The 17,450-nt window shown below is 43.2% G+C and overlaps 1 long non-coding RNA gene across 4 annotated transcripts in view; it reads right to left on the reverse strand.

Moving 5' to 3' along the window:
* LOC144792715 (uncharacterized) overlaps window positions 1–17,450 on the reverse strand; it is a 493,208-nt gene that overhangs the window by 66,005 nt on the left and 409,753 nt on the right. For 3 of the 4 annotated variants that reach the window (XR_013602614.1, XR_013602612.1, XR_013602610.1), the window contains one exon: window positions 4,134–4,739. The exons of the other annotated variant lie outside the window; for it this stretch is intronic. This is a non-coding gene — a long non-coding RNA (uncharacterized LOC144792715). Of the gene's footprint in view, window positions 1–4,133; window positions 4,740–17,450 lie in introns of those variants that run through there. 4 annotated transcript variants of the gene reach the window in all.

Here is a 17,450-nt window from a genome sequence, read left to right on the forward strand (position 1 = left end):
AAGAGGAAGCCACACCAGATGAGTTAAAACCATTTAATCCAGGGATTGTAGTCAGCTAAACACTCCCAGCACAAGTACAGAGCCAAACGCGTTTCGGGCATAACCACCGCCCTTGATCACTGGCAACAGGATACGAAGGCAAGGGAACCACCTGCGCATAATTAAATATCCCGCCCCAGTGGGCGTATGCGCGGTTGCATGCTGGTAGATGTGGTCCCTTGAAATAAAAAACCCAAGTGGGTCCCGTCGTATCCTCAATAGTAAAAGTCTCACCCCAGTGGGTGTGCCGAAGTGAAAGCTGCCACCTTTCAATACATCCTCGGAACGGACTCATCCCTCCTGCAGTGTATTTTGTCACTGTCACTGCTGATCCGCTTTGTGCGTGGCGGGGCTTCCTCTCGGCCCGGGCCGGCAGCTATACAAGAGGAAATGGTTGCCCACAAAGAGGAAGCCACACTGAGTTAAAACCATTTAATCCAGGGATTGTAGTCAGCTAAACACTCCCAGCACAAGTACAGAGCCAAACGCGTTTCAGGCGTAACCACCGCCCTTGATCACTGGCAACAGGATATGAAGGCAAGGGAACCACCTGCGCATAATTAAATATCCCGCCTCAGTGGGCGTATGCGCGGTTGCATGCTGGTAGATGTGGTGTCTTGAAATAAAAAACCCAAGTGGGTCCCGTCGTATCCTCAATAGTAAAAGTCTCACCCCAGTGGGTGTGCCGAAGTGAAAGCTGCCACCTTTCAATACATCCTCGGAACTGACTCATCCCTCCTGCAGTGTATTTTGTCACTGTCACTGCTGATCCGCTTTGTGCGCGGCGGGGCTTACTCGCGGCCCGGGCCGGGCGCTATACAAGACGAAATGGTTGCTCACAAAGAGGAAGCCACACCAGATGAGTTAAAACCATTTAATCCAGGGATTGTAGTCAGCTAAACACTCCCAGCACAAGTACAGAGCCAAACGTGTTTCGGGCGTAACCACCGCCCTTGATCACTGGCAACAGGATACGAAGGCAAGGGAACCACCTGCGCATGATTAAATATCCCTCCCCAGTGGGCGTATGCGCGGTTGCATGCTGGTAGATGTGGTCTCTTGAAATAAAAAACCCAAGTGGGTCCCGTCGTATCATCAATAGTAAAAGTCTCACCCCAATGGGTGTGCCGAAGTGAAAGCTGCCATCTTCCAATACATCCTCAGAACGGACTCATCCCTCCTGCAGTGTATTTTGTCACTGTCACTGCTGATCCGCTTTGTGCGCGGCGGGGCTTCCTCGCGGGTCCCGTCGTATCCTCAATAGTAAAAGTCTCACCCCAGTGGATACGACGGATTAATGGTTTTAACTCATCTGGTGTGGCTTCCTCTTTGTGGGCAACCATTTCGTCATATATATATATATATATATATATATATATATATATATATATATATATATATATATATATATGCAAAAAAGAAGGAGAGAACTCTGGGTAGGTCTCAGTTTAGGTGGAAAGCAGCTCCTCTTAGAGCACTCTCAACACCAGCGACACTCTAGATCTGCTCACCTCAAATGTCTGTTTTTCTATCAAAGTTTTTAAGCATAGGATTAGACAGTGCTATCCATGCCGAGATAGAAAATGACAAAGTCTTTTGCCATTTAAACAGCAAAGTCTTTAAGCATAGGACTAGTACAGTGCAGTCCTTGCCGAGCTGTTAAATAACAAAAGCCATTTATCACTCCAGGCACAATATTACAGCTTTGAATTGGTAAAATACCAACTCAAGCCAACCTGAAATGAATAAAAGCAACCCCTGACACAGTGTTTCGCTCTAATTAGAGCTCTTCAGAGAGGTATAGCTTTGTCCAGACACAAGGGAGCACCCAGTATTGAGTCAAAACAAAACCCTTTCAGGCATAGAGTGACGCATAAATTATGCAAAAAAGAAGGAGAGAACTGGTGTTGAGAGTGCTCTAACAGGAGCTGCTTTCCACCTAAACTGAGACCTACCGAGAGTTCTCTCCTTCTTTTTTGCATAATTTATGCGTCACTCTATGCCTGAAAGGGTTTTGTTTTGACTTAATACTGGGTGCTCCCTTGTGTCTGGACAAAGCTATACCTCTCTGAAGAGCTCTAATTAGAGCGAAACACTGTGTCAGGGGTTGCTTTTATTCATTTCAGGTTGGCTTGAGTTGGTATTTTACCAATTCAAAGCTGTAATATTGTGCCTGGAGTGATAAATGGCTTTTGTTATTTATCAGCTCGGCAAGGACTGCAATGTACTAGTCCTATGCTTAAAGACTTTGCTGTTTAAATGGCAAAAGACTTTGTCATTTTCTATCTCGGCATGGATAGCACTGTCTAATCCTATGCTTAAAAACTTTGATAGAAAAACAGACATTTGAGGTGAGCAGATCTAGAGTGTCGCTGGTGTTGAGAGTGCTCTAACAGGAGCTGCTTTCCACCTAAACTGAGACCTACCCAGAGTTCTCTCCTTCTTTTTTGCATAATTTATGCGTCACTCTATGCCTGAAAGGGTTTTGTTTTGACTTAATACTGGGTGCTCCCTTGTGTCTGGACAAAGCTATACCTCTCTGAAGAGCTCTAATTAGAGCGAAACACTGTGTCAGGGGTTGCTTTTATTCATTTCAGGTTGGCTTGAGTTGGTATTTTACCAATTCAAAGCTGTAATATTGTGCCTGGAGTGATAAATGGCTTTTGTTATTTAACAGCTCGGCAAGGACTGCACGGTACTAGTCCTATGCTTAAAGACTTTGCTGTTTAAATGGCAAAAGACTTTGTCATTTTCTATCTCGGCATGGATAGCACTGTCTAATCCTATGCTTAAAAACTTTGATAGAAAAACAGACATTTGAGGTGAGCAGATCTAGAGTGTCGCTGGTGTTGAGAGTGCTCTAACAGGAGCTGCATTCCACCTAAACTGAGACCTACCCAGAGTTCTCTCCTTCTTTTTTGCATAATTTATGCGTCACTCTATGCCTGAAAGGGTTTTGTTTTGACTTAATACTGGGTGCTCCCTTGTGTCTGGACAAAGCTATACCTCTCTGAAGAGCTCTAATTAGAGCGAAACACTGTGTCAGGGGTTGCTTTTATTCATTTCAGGTTGGCTTGAGTTGGTATTTTACCAATTCAAAGCTGTAATATTGTGCCTGGAGTGATAAATGGCTTTTGTTATTTAACAGCTCGGCAAGGACTGCACTGTACTAGTCCTATGCTTAAAGACTTTGCTGTTTAAATGGCAAAAGACTTTGTCATTTTCTATCTCGGCATGGATAGCACTGTCTAATCCTATGCTTAAAAACTTTGATAGAAAAACAGACATTTGAGGTGAGCAGATCTAGAGTGTCGCTGGTGTTGAGAGTGCTCTAACAGGAGCTGCTTTCCACCTAAACTGAGACCTACCCAGAGTTCTCTCCTTCTTTTTTGCATAATTTATGCGTCACTCTATGCCTGAAAGGGTTTTGTTTTGACTTAATACTGGGTGCTCCCTTGTGTCTGGACAAAGCTATACCTCTCTGAAGAGCTCTAATTAGAGCGAAACACTGTGTCAGGGGTTGCTTTTATTCATTTCAGGTTGGCTTGAGTTGGTATTTTACCAATTCAAAGCTGTAATATTGTGCCTGGAGTGATAAATGGCTTTTGTTATTTAACAGCTCGGCAAGGACTGCACTGTACTAGTCCTATGCTTAAAGACTTTGCTGTTTAAATGGCAAAAGACTTTGTCATTTTCTATCTCGGCATGGATAGTACTGTCTAATCCTATGCTTAAAAACTTTGATAGAAAAACAGACATTTGAGGTGAGCAGATCTAGAGTGTCGCTGGTGTTGAGAGTGCTCTAACAGGAGCTGCTTTCCACCTAAACTGAGACCTACCCAGAGTTCTCTCCTTTTTTGCATAATTTATGCGTCACTCTATGCCTGAAAGGGTTTTGTTTTGATATATATATATATATATATATATATATATTGCAAAGTCACAATTCCGGTATTCGGCCAGTACCTGCTCGCGAGTGGGTCGTCGTTAGGGTCCCGGCGGCCCAATTATCTGAAACAGATCTCCCATGCAAAGGAAACGTGCGACGACACTCAAGGAGTTGCTGTGCTTCAAAAAGTATTTTATTCGGCAGCAAAACAAACAACGCGTTTCACCTAACGGCTTGGTCACGTTTGTTATGGATTCAGAATCGTTGTCCTTTTACATACCAGTGAAATATTAACATAGACAAAGGACTACCTCAAACTCACCCCCAAGTGTAAATGCATGGCAGACATTTTGGAATGGTAAAGTGATTGGATCTCAACCAACATGATGCGGTTTACTGCCTAAATGCAAAGAGAAACATACAATTCATGTAATGTTTTGATCAGATTAAGCCATATTCCTGCGGTAAAATCAATTGTTATGCCCAAGTGGGCATATACTCTTAAAGCAAATTAATCGAGCCTCAAAATAGTCAAAATAATCATCCTATTTACAGATATCGCCCAAGTGGGCATGATTTCAATATCTCTTAAGCTCGCAGTATAGCATACAAGTCCCAATCGAATTGATTAGAATATAATACCAACAGAGAATGGCTAAGTTAAGAGGACACTTATGTACAAAATACTGATTCAGTATCCTCTGGGTCAACGTTTGTTTTATACATCACATGGACAGATCATCCTTTGTTTTTCAATGCTGAATCCTATCCCGGATTGTACCATATCCAATAGTCCCCACGTGCAAAATATCTGTGAATTTTAAAACAAGTATTTTAAAATCAAGGCGTACATTTACATATATAGATATAGATATAGATATATATATATATAGATACATACAAATACAATAAAATAAAACAAATATGTTTTTCAATAAGGTTTTTTATAGCGCAAACAAGTGCTTTACAATGTTCAAGGTGACACATATAAAAATAGTATTGTCTTCAGAGACATGGAATGGGTGAATCCTCTCAAGAGAACACCTAAGTCCCCAGACATGCAACAACCTAAGAAATAAGCATATAGGACATCATCACAGTGGAAGTCCGTTGGACCGCCAGCCGCAATTACAGAGGTCAGAGACCGCCGACAAGCAAGTTTCGATATGACCGCCGCGCAGGTGGTCAGAAACATATCGGAACCACAGTAGGGGCATGCTGCAGCCATGGAAAAGGGCTGCAGCACATGCCTCCACCGTGTACCACCTCCTGCACTTTCTTGACAGTATGCCGTGTGGTGCATGGCACAGGGTGCATGGAGGTGAGTGGAAGCACTACATGTGTCCCTAGGGCCAATTTTCAGTGGCCCATGATGGACGGGGGCCCAGTTTGGGCCCCCCAGTAATCCCTTTCCGACAACCTTTTCAAGGCGGTGTTCCCACAGTGAAAAGGCTGTCGGAAAGGGATCGTCATATACCGACAGCGGTGCCTGCCTCGGCACTGCCGCCATTTAGGGCAACGACTCCAACCGCTGCCCCGTCGGGATCTCAGATGGACCTCCATCAACAGCCTGTCGGTGTGCGGTTGGACCCATAGTCTGAGAAAAATAAGTATGCTTGCAGTTAAAGTGTAAATCTAGTCCTGTAGAATAGGTCATGAGTTCTACAGTGGGAAATTGTTTTCTTTTTATAAAATTTTAGTGGTTTCAGCAGTAAGGAACTGTAGCTCCTAATCACTCTAACGGCTTGATAGCTCTAGTTTTTGTGCAAGGTATCTCAGAGTGTTAAAGTGAAGGGCTTTACGGGCCGTTCAGGTAATTTCCAAATGAATCCTTGCCTCATATGGAAGCCAGTTTAGACCTTTCCAACCAGGACCTGTAATGAGCCTAGCACCAGAGAGCGGGTAGGCCGCAAAGGGCTGCACTCCTATAGTCCAACCTTGGAATCACTCGTGCTTGAACAGCTGACTTGAAGTCATACGGGGGTAGAAAGGGTCTTATTTTTCTTAAGCTGTTCATGTGGAAATTCGCTCCTTTGGTGGCAGGGCTGATGTGCTCCAGCATGTTCAGGTTCTTGTCCAGCGTTATTCCCAGAGATCTTGTTGACTCTATAATATGTGTTATGCAGTTCAGCACCGTTAGTTGTTTCATCCAGTCTGTGATGTCCGGTGAATGATTAGGTGGGGCAATTAGGAGGAATTCAATTTTTAGAGCATTTAGTTTGAGGTGGTTACCTGTTAACCAGTTTTGTGGGTTTTGTAAGGATTGAGTTTAGGGACCTAATATCTTGAGGGGAAGTGATTTTTAAGTACAGTTGGGTGTCATCTGCGTACATGTGATAGTGATGTTAGATAAATTCAACAATTCGGTTAGAGGTTCCATGAATAAGTTAAAGAGGGTGAGTGAGACCGAAGGCCCCTGAGGGACCCCAAAAGTGACCGGTGTGGGATTGGATAGGGACATATTGACCTTGATTCTTTGAGTTCTGTTGTGGAGAGAAGAGGAAAACCAGTTAGGAACAGACCCAGATAGCCTCGTCCTATATTTGAGTACTTCTAAGAGGCTGTCATGTTTGACAGTATCGAAGGCTGATGAGAGGTTGAGGAGGATAAGAAGGCAGGATTTGTTCTGATCCAACATTCTTAAGGCATCATCAACTATGTGTGTGAGTGCCGATTCAGTGCTGTGGCCATGGCAGAAGCCTGATTGGAATTGATCTAAGAAATTGAATTGGTCAATACGGTTGCACAGTTGTACATGTACACATTTCTCATGGAGCGTAGCTAGTGTCGGAATTGTAAAGATTCAGCAGAAGTTGTTTTGGTCTGAGAGCTCCGCCGTCATTTTAAAAAAAAATGGGGGTAACATGCCCAGCTTTAAGGCAATCAGGGATCAATCCTTGACTAGTGAGGCATCAACTATTTTAGTCCAGAGCAGGCCTCGAAAAATGCACTTTCGCCCACTTGCAATAGCGATTGAGATTTTATCAGGTCGAAATATTTTTAGTGCCTACTGTTGAGTGAATTTAAGTTGAAAGGAACAGGTGTTCTGTTCATTCAGAAAGTGAATGAGCAATTAAGAATCCTTTAAATCTTGCTGTTATTTTTGACACATTTGTCTGTTCAAGGATAGAGGTCAAATGTCAGTTTGTCTTTTTACTAATTGTTACTTATCTATTTCTGGAAAATTGTATTTACTTTTCTTTCTTTTATTACAGATAGTGTTTTTTTGTCAAGTGAGCTATCTGACAATAATTGTGAAACTAAAGGCTTCAAAATGTATTTTTTCTCTAACACAACATTTAAACATCTTGTAAATGAATAGTACAAGTATTTCAAAATATATCAGGAATTATGAAAGAACTTTTTTTGATAGTTCAGAAGTGTGAGACAAACAGATTTATATAGGAACAAAACAAATCAGAACACTTCACTTGGTGATGTGCAAATGACAAATATTTGCATAGACTCGATTTCCAACCATTGTACGCTATATTATTTTAAAGTCACATATCTGTGACAAATTGTGTGACTGTTTTAATGTAAAATCTACTGATTGCAAATGACAGTGTGGTGCTACTTTATGCTTTAGTTATGTATTTATCAAAAGTGATAGTTTTTCAACATGATTTGAGAAACATTCCTTCCCCACCCTGATGACAATGCGGTTAATGAACTAAGAGGCAAGTTAGCGGTCATGTGTATCCTAAATGTGACTAAATATGTATTATATATGGAGAAAAAGTTGAGTCTATTAAATCAAACAAAAGAGTTTTCTGTACAGCAGACATGCTGACCTCGCGTATTTGAAGGTGCTGTCATATGTGATAAAGATGAAAATAGCGTCTCGGTGAATTAAAATGCTTGCCCAGGATTACATAATTTGAAACCGGTTTATGGGTCAAAAGCATTATAATTAGGTTGAGTAGATTATTTAAGTCACTAAACCTGCAGGTCTAGTAACATTTTTAGGATTTTTCGAGGCCTGCAAAGAGGGGGTAAGGACATTTTGATCACACTAAAGACTTTTGTTGGTTGAGGGTCACTAAAGTAGTTTGAGGGGTTTAGTGCTGTTATGATTTTGAGAATTGCAGTTTCCTCAGACGTTTTAAATGTGCTCCACAAAGTACTATTTTTGGGGATGTGAGCTGAGAGACCTGGTCTCTCAGCAGTCAGGAGTGGGGGGGAAGGGGGTGCTAAAATTAGGTGTGGGAGGAAGGTGCTCCATAACTGACCGCAGGTCATTTTCGATCTTCTTTGTCTTTTCCATGAAGAAGGAGGAACATCCTCGCAATTTTTCTGTGGATTAGACGTATTGGATTGTAGCTTGACCAGTTCAAACAGTTTTTTGAAAAATTTCTAACTTTATCTAATTGACTTCTATAAAAAAAAAAGTCATTTTCTAGCTTCTGATACGTTTGTTGTAGATGTTCCTCACATATCTTAGGAGTTTACGGTTTTCGAGGGACGGTGAAGATCTCCCTGTTTGTTCAGATAGTCTAAGCTTATGTCTATCTGCAGCAAGGCTGCCATTGAACCGAGGTTTGAAGTCTTTGGTGAGCATTCTTTTTAGCTGCAATGGTGCTATTGAGTCCAAAAGGTTCCTCATGGATTTGTAGTGGTTTGTGAGGTCATGGACATTTGCCATATCCAAGGGAGGTGTCACGATGTTATTGCTGTGGAATTTCAGATCATTCCAGTTAATATTCTGTATGCACCTTTTCTAATGTTTGAATATCTTTAGTTGAGCCTTTCTTGTCTTTACTGATTCTGTGATGAGGAAAGTGACGAATTATCCACTCACAATGGATGATAGATCACATTTGGATGGCATTACTCTTGGGAATGATCAGGGCCAGGGTCACACCCAAGTATGTGTAGGACTGTCTCAGAATTGAGTCAGGTTGAGATCTGCAAGAAAGGATTTAAGGCTGTTGACTGCTGGGTCATTCCAGTGGAATTTGAAATCTTAGAGGAAGATGTGGGTGCCATGCTATAAATGTGATGTTATCACCTGGTAGGTGATAGAACGTGTGCAATTTGCACACTGGATTATTGTTGCTCAAAATTCAATGCAAAGGTGTTCGCATGAGAATATGTAAATTTTATGTGACTGTTTCACTGAAAGATTGTTTCTGTGCATGCAGGCGATACCTTCGCTGGGTCTTCTTGGTCTATCTAATGTAATGATGTCATGATTAGGTGGCACTAGGAGGTCCAGAGTTGGAGTGGAGGGATCCTTTAGCTAAGTTTCAGTCAGGATTAGTATGTCTAGCTCTTATGTAAGGAGGAGGTCTGCGATGCCCGCAGCATGTTTCACTGCCGATCTGCAATTGAGGAGCATGTATTTCAGGTGTGGTTAGGTGTCAGCAGAGGATGACTCGGTGATGGGCACTTGTTTAAGGTTCAATTTTATTACGCCTCTGAGATTGTGCCTTGTATCTCTGTGTGGGGTAGTAGGAACTGTTAGTATTTGGGTTGTATCACCTCTGTTTGCAAGTAAGTAGTTTTATATGAGAGGAGGAGGGAGTGAATGCTCTCTCAGAAAGGAGACCCTTCAGTCTGAGGTGTCGACCATAGGCGTTGGGTAGGGTATTGTTTGTCATCTCAGGTGAGATGCCATGACAGTAGAGATCGTTTTCTGTGGGGGTGTGCGTTAGGTCTAGTGTTCTAATTAATATCTAGGGTGTGATTGAATCTATTCCTCACAGGTGTTATGTTGTACCCTCTGTTGTTTGACAGTTTTGCTGTGTTGCTTATAAGGCTTTTTAGATCTTTAGAGTAGTTGTAGATAATGTGCCATCATGCTCAGGCTGACTTTTAGAGATGTGTGAGAACAGGTGGGCGAGGATTGAGTCCATAGGCCAGGAGGGGAAGGGTGGGTGCTCATGTCTATGTTGTTAGTATGCATCTAGCCTGGGAGAACCAGTGGTGTGGAGGTTGTGTTGTCAATAGATTGGGATGAGGGGAGTTGGGATGGAAAGCAGGTGGCTGGTTAGGTTGGAGCGCTTAGGTCTTCTGCTGTAAGATATTGTTCATGTTTGGGTCATCGGGCATCACAGGGGAAATCGATTGGACCACATGTGGTGCCTTGAGCTCACTTTAAGTATCCACAAGTGTGTTACAGAAGACAAGGGGCTTATCGTAGTGAGGAAGTTGTTTTCATGGATGTGAGTCTCTGCGATCACTCCTCTAGATGTGTAATAAGGGTTTATTCTAGATCGTTGGTTCGTGGATAAGGTCTTAGGTTCCCTGTGTGTTGACGTTGTGTGAGTTGTATACTACCAAAGAAGAGGGTTCTTAGTGTGAGGGAGTGGTTGCGCTCTGCTGGATAATTGGCAAATTCACTGGTCAAAGCCTATTAGTGTGGTGCTACAAGGAAAGGGGTGACCCTAACAACCCCTTGAATAATGTTATGCTGCACCTACATCTACATTAAATACAGGAAACCTGTGCACACACATGACAATCAAACATGTAATATGACAATTTGTGAGAATAGAAGAAAAAAGCAGTTGACGCTTGTTATTCTCGTTGTTTTAATGCGCCAGCCGACACGTGTTTCATTGGAGTACAGTACTTCAGTACTAATTCTTCAGGGCTGGAGAAAAAACACAAAGTAAAACATCTAACTGACTATTCCAGTCAGAATATCAGTTATACCCCACATCCCCTAGGGATTTTGAGGATCAAAGAGATCAAAATTCACTCATTATCGAACTTATGTATAAATTTCATTTAGAACGCGTGCTAAAAATTCTACTGAAAACTTGAGAGGTTTATTTATTTATTTAGTCACTTTTAAAGCGCAAACAGCTACCCCCAACGGGGGTGTCCCGGCGCTGATAGTGTGTGAAGTCCTAGAAGGTCAGTCAGAGAGTTCCGTCTGGCTAGATCCGAGAGAAGAACCAGGTTTTGAGTTTCCTGCGGAATATAGCCTCAGATGAAAGGAATCTGAGTTCTTCAGGAAGTGAGTTCCACAGTCTGGAAGTGGCCACGGCAAAAGCCCTACCACCTTTGCGAGTCAAACGGAAGCGTGGGCAGAACATAAGGCAAAGATGGTTGGATCTAAGATTCCTTGTTGCATGGGACCTCCTGATTCTGTGCCTTAGGAATGCCGGACCACGACCGTTGAGAGCTCTGAAGGCAAAGACCAGGGCCTTAAACTGAATGCGATATCTCACAGGTAACCAGTGGAGTTTGGCTAGGTGAGGTGAAATCGAGTGGCGATAAGGAATGTTACAAATCAGCCGTGCCGCCGAGTTCTGCACAATTTGCAGACAGTTAATGAGATATGCAGGGCGCCGACGTAAAGACTGTTTGAGTAATCCAGGTGGGATGTAATTAGAGCATGTACTACTGTTCTGCGGGACTCAAAAGGCAAGAAAGGGATGATTTTTTTAATCATTCGGAGTTTTCCGAAGCAGGATGATGAAACCTTATTAATTTGAGTCTTGCAGGACAGAGCTGTGTCAAATTGAAAGCCCAGATTGCGGGCAGCTTGCACAGGCACAGGAGGGGGATTAAGTTGAGATGGCCACCAGATATTCGAGGGAATAGCAGATTTTTGATTAAAAAATAGTACCTCCGTCTTGTCAGTATTTAATTTTAAGTTGTTGATGGACATCCATGAGGCGATGTTAACCAGACAGTGGCGAAAACGAGCCAGGGAGCTGTCAGAGTGGTCCTTAAAAGAAAACACAAGCTGAGTATCATCAGCATAAAAGATCACTCTGACGCCCCAAGATTCGACCAGCTCTGCCAGTGGCCTCAGGTACACATTAAATAAAAGAGGACTGAGGGCAGATCCCTGCGGCACCCCCCATCTCAGTGGTTTCTTAGTGGAGACAAAGGGTCCGAGGGAAACCTGTTGAGACCTGCCTGACAGGAAAGACTTCACCCAAGCCAAGGGAATTCCTCCAAGGCCCACCTCCTGCAGGCGAATCAGTAGAGTGTCATGTGAGATGGTATTGAATGCCGCGGATAGGTCGAGGAGGACCAACATGGCCTCCTCGCCCCTATCCACACGCTCACGAATAGATTCAGACACTTCCAACAAAGCTGATTCTGTGCTAAAATCAGGCCTAAATCCTGACTGTGTATCATGCAGGAGGTGGTTAATTTCTAAATATTCAGACAGCTGCTCTTGTACCGCTTTCTCCAACACCTTTGCCGGCTTGGGGAGAAGAGAGATGGGGCGGTAATTGTTAAAGCATAGTGGGTCAGCGCCTGTTTTTTTCAAAATAGGTATCAGCAGTGCCTGTTTCCACAAAGAGGGGAAAAGGCCTGACTGCAAAGAAGAATTCCAAATTTCTAACAGGGGGTTAATCAATATTGGGGCTAAGTCACTCAAGACATGAGCTGGAGCAGGATCCAGTGGAGAGCCAGATTTACACTTCCGAAACAGGGTCAGAGCATAATCTTCCGTAAGCGGCTTGAATGAGGTAAATACTTCCGCACAGCTGGTGACATCGGCTGGCGGTGCTGCGGTGGGGATATGCTGGATGTTTAATGTGATATTCTCGATTTTTTCAAAGAAAAAGTCGGATAGTCCCTCCCTAAGTAGTTGGCTTGGGATGATTGGGGAGGCCAATGCAGAAGGATTAGCAAAATCCTTGACAATAATAAAAAGGGTCTTTGAGGAATTTTCTGCACTTTGAATTTTATCTGCAAAATACTCTTTCATGGCTGTGCGTTTGAGTTTGTGAAACTCTTTAAGAGCAGATCTGTAATGGGCTTTAGCCACCGGATCATATGCCCGACGCCAAATGCGCTCCAGTTTTTCACAGTAGCTTCTGTTTTCTCGTAGCGACAGTGAGAACCATGGGGCCGAAGGTTTAGATCTTAAAGAAGAGAGATTTTTCAAAGGGGCAATTTGCTCAATAGCATCAAGGAGATCTTTATTAAATAAGGAGACACATTCATCAAGATCATCAGCGGGTGAGACCGGAGTACTCTTGAACCCCTGTTCGAGAGCAGGGCAGGAAACTTTATGCCAATTTCTGCCCTTTCCTCTGCAAAGAGATTCTATCCTGGGTGGCTTAAATATAGACACCACAAACGGGATCAGGTAATGATCAGACCACGTAAGAGGCACCGAAGGCAGAACTTTAAGGTCAGGCAGATTGGAAAAGATCAGGTCGAGAGTATGTCCTGCAGAATGGGTCAGACCACTCACCCTTTGGGATAGATTCAAGCCTAGCATAGCGTCAAGGAGATTTTTAGCAGGTAAGCAGTCAGGCAGATCAACATGATGATTAAAATCCCCCAACACAATGAAATCGGGGTGCTTGAGGGAGAGATCAGCGGTGGCGGCTATCAGTGAGGTAAGTGCAGACTGATGGGAGCTCGGGGGATTATATACCAGCACGCCCAAGAGTATGGCAGCGGATGACTCAGTGATAGAAAAATAAAGAGCCTCTATAGGCCCTAAATTTGGGACTTTCCTGGAAGTGATAGTGAGGTGGTTACGTAGAATAACGGCAATGCCACCGCCAGGTTTCGAGCCCTCACGGCTAATTCCTATGAGGCGGTAGCCCGGGGGAGTAGCTAAAGCAATATCTGGATTGGACGAGTCCTTAATCCAAGTCTCAGTGAGAAAGAGTAGGTCCCAGGATGTTGATGATAACAGTAGCCATACATCGCTTGAGTGGCATGGAAGAGAGCGGCAGTTCAATAAACCAGCCGTGTAGGATCGTGTAGACATGGAAGAAGGCTTTGTGGTAGGAGAAGGGAGACCAATAATAGTGTCTAAGACAAAAGTACATTGATTACATTTGAAGTGGGGGCTGCAGGGAGAGGCCAAGTTGCATCGTGTCTCGGGAATGCAGGGTCCTTGATTCAATGCCATAAGCTGAGATCGAGACCAGAATTGATAATGGGATGAGAGGGGTCCAGCAGCATGGCTGGCCCTGGGCAAGGAGCTAGCGCGGACGGGCGCAGACGGGCTCGCCTTTGGCGAGCCTTCGGCGTGCCCGCTGCGCTCGTCCGCTGTGCTTCCGGTGCCAAGGAACCATTTATACTTGTGGGGCGGGAGGGGCCGAGCACTAGACCGCTCGCCGGCTCCTCGCCTCACACAAGATGGCGCCCAAAGTAGTCAATCCCAGGCAGACCCTAGTCGTCTGTAATGGGGGCTACAGCGCTTCGGGAAAGTGAAAGAAATTCCCAGTAGGTAAATACAAGCGCAGAGTGCGCGAAGAAGAGAGTTTTTATTAAAATATTGGCAAAGGTAAGAAAACGAATACAATTGTAGTAACACGTTAAAATTAGTAAATAAGTCACAATCTCTTCACGCTCTCACACAGAGTCCCGGCTTCCGCCTCAGGACCTACACACACAGCTGTCAATCGCCGAGTGCGGAGAGAGCCAAATATTTTATACTTGTGGGGCGGGAGGGGCCGAGCACTAGACCGCTCGCCGGCTCCTCGCCTCACACAAGATGGCGCCCAAAGTAGTCAATCCCAGGCAGACCCTAGTCGTCTGTAATGGGGGCTACAGCGCTTCGGGAAAGTGAAAGAAATTCCCAGTAGGTAAATACAAGCGCAGAGTGCGCGAAGAAGAGAGTTTTTATTAAAATATTGGCAAAGGTAAGAAAACAAATACAATTGTAGTAACACGTTAAAATTAGTAAATAAGTCACAATCTCTTCACGCTCTCACACAGAGTCCCGGCTTCCGCCTCAGGACCTACACACACAGCTGTCAATCACACAGCTGTTATGAGTGAACATGCAGGAAAATGAGGGTGCATGTTACACATAGATTTTCCGTGAAAAATGCTTGAATGCCCAGTTGGCAGGTTGCATTTTGCAACAAGATTTTGAGTTTATTATTCAGCCATTATGATGTTTCATGTTTTTTTGCACTTTCACAGTTAGACTGGTATTTTCAAACCAGGACCATTAATTACAATTAGTAACCTTTGGAACAATAATTGGTTTTTGCGACTGTGTGAGAGTTTAGTGCCACCGTCGTGAATATTCAAAAGGATAGAAGAAGAACACCCTATTACCTGAAAAAACACCCCACACTTCCGTGTTGCCAAAAGATAGTGCTATGTGGAGTTGAAGTTCTAAATATGCTTGATAATTGGCATGCACGATACATACCTAGATCCTAATAGATGCGAAAAATCAATCCCTGAGAGTTTGGGGAAGAGAAAAGGGGGAGAACTATTGTTTAGCTCGATGCGTAGTTACTGAAGTGCGTGACTTCTAAACGAATTAAACTTGGTACGCTCAAAATAATGCCAACTCACCCCACAACTGGTGATAATTCCAACCCAGTTCGGGTATCTGTAGATTGTTCGGCGGGTGAGGAAAGACAGTCAATGGAAACGCTGACCAATGCAATTGTTCCAGAACAGCAGAAATGAAAGGAAAGACAAAATTAAAGAGTCTCCTATAGTGAAAGTTACATACTGCATGGCTTTCGATGTTCTGAGTCTAGAACGACTGCTGCCATCCAGGCTCCTGCCTAAATTCAAGCGGGGGAAACTGGTGCCTCTACTATTCATGTGGTGGATAATATTGACTCTCACTGTATCACATAAAATTATTTATCCACTCCCGTTTGAGATCTCCACACTCAATAGTGAATGTCCCCAGAGTGCGTGCACCCACACTATGCTTTAAAACGGCTGTTCTAATAATCTCTAAGAGGCATACGTTGGACCCTGTATATAAAATTGAAAATATTGAGAATTGCTAAGCATTTAATGGAATTGCAAGAATCTAATCTAATGAATACCAGGTCATTAAAGAAGTCCTAAGAGAAGAAGAACCAATATGTGAATACATGATTATGTGCATACTAGGATCATACTCGACAAAAGCCATAATTGAGACCCACCTGTAGCGGTGTACTCAATAGGTTTGGGGCGATTTTACGGTCTGGACAGACGTGGGTGTGTTATCAAGAGTTGACTGTAGGTGGGGATACAAAAAAGTCCAATGCGACTATTAGCATAAAATTAGGAGTAATTGTGACGAAAAAAACAAAGTCTGCAAACACTTACATGTACAAAATTACTAAGTAGTGTCACTTCAAGTATCCAAATTGGATCCACGTTAGTAGCCTGTACTGGAAAGGGAATCATAATCAAAAAATCGGCCCTTGTGAAATATCTGCTATACAGAAATACCATTAGAAATACTTTGTCCCCGTACGGCCTCTTCGCTACGTGACAGAACGAAAAACTATGCGCACATACCTGGCAGTCTGCCCAGCCCCGAATACAGCGTCTTTCTCGTGGCGATGATGTGCATCGGTGAGAAGTATCCGCACGCATGCGCTATAATAGGGCATGCTGACCAAGATTTTGTGGCACACTAGAACGATGACTCTACTTCCGGGAGACACTATTGTGTACACCGGAAGTTAGTATACGGGTGCCGCATCCACAATGCGACTTATGTTTTGAGAGCTCTGCAAGTGGCTCTTCCCCCAAATTTATAATATGAATGTTCACTCAATCGTCATTAAAGTAAATTCAAAGGCGCCACACATATTTATGTCGTGGCATATTAGGAGGGCAAATAGGTGAATTCTCAACCACTCACCGAGGGTCTGGTGCTGAATGATGCGAATTTGTATATGTCAAGTAGGCTTTCAGGCAGCCATCTGGTCCAAATTAATGGATTAGAAAATATGGATCAAGAAGGTGAACTCTCACGCAATTAGTCAAAAAAACGAAGGTAGTCGGAAGATCCCGAAACTGATGGGAAATTTTGACGAATCTACACTGTGTATGTGCTTAAATACAGAACCACCACCATTGTGACTGGAAACGGATATTACCTTTCATGTTACATATTGTATTGCATATGGTTATGGACATAGGCGACATTTCAAAATGCATGATAAACGTTTAGATTGGAGAAACATATTCAAATACTCCGGTCAATCTATTTCAGCCATATTATTCAAACATTGGAACCACAAACTCCAAAACCTTTCTCATAGAATAGTTTCAACATTTTCACGAAAAGTGAATCAAAAAGAATTGCAGATATCTGATCAAATTCATATCAACAGACTAAGGGTGTTCCCCCATAATACTCTAATATTGTAACCACAAATTTTACATACACTTCCATCTGCGGTAAAAACAGATCCATCTCTTTAATCATGCATTTAGCCTAGAAAATACTGCATCTCCGAATCACAATTCAAACCATGTTTAACTGATTGTAAGCGCATTATCCAAAGTGCCTCAGTCCTCCGTAGCCTCAGCTCCATGTTCCCCCCTCTTGGGTGTTGTTCAATCAGTTCAATCCCAAAGAAGGAAAATTCTTTGTGTGTCCCTTGTGCAGGACACAATGTAGCATGAATGGCCACTGGATACCTAGCATTTCCCTGTCTCAGTGCTCTCGTGTGTTCTGTGATTCTTTCTTTTAAAGGTCTTATTGTGCTGCCTATATATTGTTTTTGGCATTTGCACATGATCACATAGACAAGAAATCTTGATGGACAATTGATGTTGTTCTTAATTGTGTAAATCTGATTGTCAGGACCCTTGAAGCTCT

The sequence above is a fragment of the Lissotriton helveticus genome, chromosome 11 (genome assembly GCF_964261635.1).
Source record: "Lissotriton helveticus chromosome 11, aLisHel1.1, whole genome shotgun sequence".
Taxonomy (NCBI): domain Eukaryota; kingdom Metazoa; phylum Chordata; class Amphibia; order Caudata; family Salamandridae; genus Lissotriton; species Lissotriton helveticus.